Raw genomic sequence first — 4,270 nt, 5'->3', positions numbered from 1 at the left:
ACATTTGGAACAAAGTACTCGTATGCTTAGTCATTTAAGTGCTTGTGTAGACAGAAATGTCAATGATCTGAAGCTTCTGAGTAAACATGCCTCTATGATTACTACTCAGGTAGAACAAGTACTTAAAGCTCAGAAAGACCTGCTCAATGAATTAAATGACAACTCTATCAGAGTCATTACTAGAGGAGGCAAAATGACTCAGGAACCTTTGTATTCTGAAGGTCATCCTAAGAGAATTGATCAAGATTCTCAAGGAATTAATGCTGATACACCGAGTCATCCTAAGGAGAAGAAGAAGTATGATAGAAACCTGCATGTTAGTTCACCAAATACTGTCACACCTAAAGAACCAAATGATATTTCTGCGTCTGATGCAGAAACACAATTTGGTGATGAACATGAACCTGGTGACAATATGGACAACGATGATCATAATGATGCTCAACCTAGCAATGATAAGGATATGGAGATTGAACCTATGGTTAATCCTGATAACCCACAACCTAGGAGATACAATAAGAATGACTTCACTACTAGGAAGAATGGTAAAGAAAGAGAGCCATGAGTTCAGAGACCTATGCCCTTTCCTCCTAAGCCATCCAAGAAAAATGATGGTGAGGATTTTGAGCGCTTTATTGAAATGATAAGACCCGTCTTTCTACACATGTGGTTAGTTGATATGCTCAAAATGTCTCCGTATGCCAAGTACATGAAAGATATCGTGACTAATAAACGGAAGATACCAAATCTTGAGATCTCCACCATGCTTGCCAATTACACTTTCAAAGGTGGAACTCCTAAGAAACTTGGTGATCCCGGAGTGCCCACTATACCTTGCTCCGTTAAAGGAAACTACGTAAGAACTGCCTTATGTGACCTTGGATTCGGAGTTAGTGTTATGCCTCTCTCTCTTTATCGTAGACTTGAACTGGATAAGTTGACTGATGGGGTCATAGTCCTAGGGTAGGGTCATAGGCCTGCCCTACATGTCCTACCCAAGGACTACCCCACACAAAGGACAGGACCTTAAGTCTGCCCCGACTGAATTAAGGTATCCCCATCATCCAGTCGGTAACATGCCCTGAATCATCCAGTCGGTAACTAGCATTCGGAGGACACCAGGCTCACCGACTGGATACACTCGGTACGTCGTAACCTCTCCGGAGGGAAACTCCCGTACGTTTCCGGGTGCATTTATTAGCATTTAGAGCATACGTTACCTGTAACGTACGCATTCAATCGCCACTACTCCACCCCTAAGTCAGAACCGTTGTGGAGGGCAGCGCACTCTATATAAGCCGCCCTCCCCCACTGGTCAAGGGGTTAGCAAATCTTTGTACTCCATATCACACTCGGTAACGAGCTCCGAGAGCACTGAGACGTAGGGCTGCTACCTCCATCGCAGAGGGGCCTGAACTCATACAACCTCGCCGTAGCTAGGACTCTGCCTATCTCATTCGTACCCTACAAATCTATTGTCAGGCTTATACCCACGACAGTTGGCGCCCACCTTGGGGCAGGCGTCTAAGCAACTTCCAGCGAGTTTGCGACTACTTCCTTTCGTCATGTCGTCCGGTGGAGATTCGAGCATGGGTCACCAGATCCTCTTCAGCACTCTCTCCTTCGTCGTCGACGATTCGGCATGGCTTCGGGAGGCACCTCTCAGCGTCGAGGCGCTTCCCCGTCGTGGGGCCACACACTTCCGTGCCGGCGCTCGTGGCGTTCTTCTTCTCCAACAATCGGCTCCATTGCCGGCTTGCACCTTCGTCACGTGCCGCAGCAAGCGATCTCGCAATCCGCGTCTACAATGTTGGGTGCATCATGCCCGAGTGCGTCAGTTCGCGTCCTCTCAAGTGGCGGTTCTGGAGTCTATTGTGCTTGCCCCGCGTCCCCAGTGCTCGGGCTCGGTTCCGACTGAGCTCCCTTCCGAGTACGTGGGCCGCGGGCCTGCAGCAGAAGTTCACATGGCCAACACCCATGAAGATCCCCATCAGGCCGGCCGGAACGAGCGCGAAGTCGGTGAAGCATCCGGTGCACGCCGTCTGCCTCACTGTTCTGCCAGTCGGCACACCCGGCAGAGCAACGTAGAGTTGTTCCGCACACCTCTCCTCAACTTGGCTGCAGTAGCCAAGATCGCCGATTCCCTCCAGCCGACTGATTCAGAGGCAGGAAGAGGAATCGAGCAGATCTGTGCTCTGTTGCACACGGCGCAGCAGCAGAATTCGGCAGTCTCCCAGTCGCACAATCGGATCCACAATAGTTTCGTTCATGCAAACACGCATCGGTCGGTTCACAGCCCCGGCTCCTATCAGCACCACAGGGGAGGCAGTCGTTCCATGGTCCGTGAAAACCGCCGCCGTTCGCGCACCCCTCCACGGGGTGGGCCCTATGGGTCCCGACATCATGATGATCGGCGTTCAGTCGGCGACACTTACGACCCGAGACCCGACGCAAGAGGGCGAATCGCCTAGCGAAGAGTCGACAGGGGTCGAGCCCACCGCGATGGCCACGATATGGATTGTCCGAGTGGCAGCAGGACCATCGTGTCCGGCCCCGAGTGTTTTAGTCGAGCCATCCGCTCGGCTGACATCCCGCCCAACTTCCGATTGGCAGCGGGAATTGGTAAATTTACGGGAGAATCCAAGCCTGAAACATGGCTAGACGACTACCGAGTGGCAGTCCAGACCGGAGGAGGGGACGACCATGTTGCTATGAAGCACCTCCCTCTGATGCTCGACGGCTCGGCGCGAGCTTGGCTGAACCAGTTAGCCCCCTCAAGCATTTACAGTTGGGCAGATCTGGCCCGAGTGTTCATCAGGACCTTCGAAGGGACATGCAAACGCCCTGCAGGCCTTGTGGAGCTTCAGCACTGTGTCCAGAAGCCGAATGAGCCCTTGCGCGACTTCATCCAGGGATGGACAACTCTCTACCACACGGTGGAGAACATCACCGAGCATCAAGCAGTCTGCGCATTCAAGGCAGGCGTACGGTACAGAGAGTTGTACCTAAAGTTCGGCCGGACAGGCGACATCTCCATGAGCAAGATGATGGAGATAGCAGCTCGTTATGCAAATGGCGAGGAAGAAGACCGCATCCGGAGCGGAAAACACAAGACAGTCGGCGATGCCGACAGAGGTAACACTCTAAAGCAGAAACAGAAAGTTCCACCCACTCCGCAGGCAGAAGCTGCAGCTGTGACCAGCGCCAAGTTCAAGGGCAAAGGGAAAGCGCAGTCTGCCCCCAAGAAGAAGCCGTTCAACAATCCCATCCTGGATCAGCCTTGTCCAATTCACACGAAGATGGACGAGGAAGGCAATCCCATATACGCGAAGCATACCACTCGGCAGTGTCGTCTCCTGATCCAGGGGTTCAGCGAAGGACAACCGAGTGAGAAGAATCCTGAACAAGATGAGGAGGATAAGGAGGATCCGTTCCCCCAAGTCCATGCAACCCTCATGATTTTTGCTGACGTGAAAGCAAGAGTCGACTGAAGCAAGTGAACAGAGAGGTCAACATGGCCGTTCCGACCGGTCCCAAGTTCCTTAGATGGTCTCAGACTGCGATCACCTTTGATCAGTCGGACCATCGAACGCATGTCCCCACTCCAGGAAGACAGGCTCTGGTCGTCGACCCGGTGGCGGAAGGAGTCCGACTGCGCAAAGTCCTCATGGACGGCGGTAGCAGACTGAACATCATGTACGCCGACACCCTCAAGGGAATGGGCATTCCGATGTCCAGACTCAGCGAGAGCAATATGCAGTTCCACGGAGTCGTCCCCGGGAGGAAGGCCAAGTCACTCGGCCAGATCGCGTTGGACGTCACTTTCGGCTCTGACAAAAACTTTCGCAAGGAGAAGCTCACATTCGAGGTGGTGGATTTCCAGAGCGCTTACCATGCAATTCTGGGCCGCCCGGCGTACGTGAGTTTCATGGCACGCCCGTGCTATGTGTACTTGAAGTTGAAGATGCCAGGTCCAAAAGGCGTTATCACCATCACCGGCAACCGTCAGCGAGCCGAGGAGTGTCTGCAAGAGGGATCAAGGATCGCCGACCAGCAGATGGCTGTACTCGAGCTCAAAGAGTACAAGAAGACAGTCGACCCTGCCGACTTAATGCGCTCAAAGAAGCCAGCTTCTGAGTCCGCGTTCCAGTCGGCGGGAGAGACTAAGAAGGTCAACATCCACCCGACGGACGAGTCTGCCGCCCCGACGAACATCTCCACCACCCTCGATCCTAAATAGGAAGCCGAGCTCACCCAATTCCTCTGTGAG

Source organism: Hordeum vulgare, chromosome 7H (assembly GCF_904849725.1).
Source record: "Hordeum vulgare subsp. vulgare chromosome 7H, MorexV3_pseudomolecules_assembly, whole genome shotgun sequence".
Taxonomy (NCBI): Eukaryota; Viridiplantae; Streptophyta; class Magnoliopsida; order Poales; family Poaceae; genus Hordeum; species Hordeum vulgare.
The sequence above is the reverse complement of the archived record's forward strand: the minus strand, read 5'-3'. Positions refer to the sequence as shown.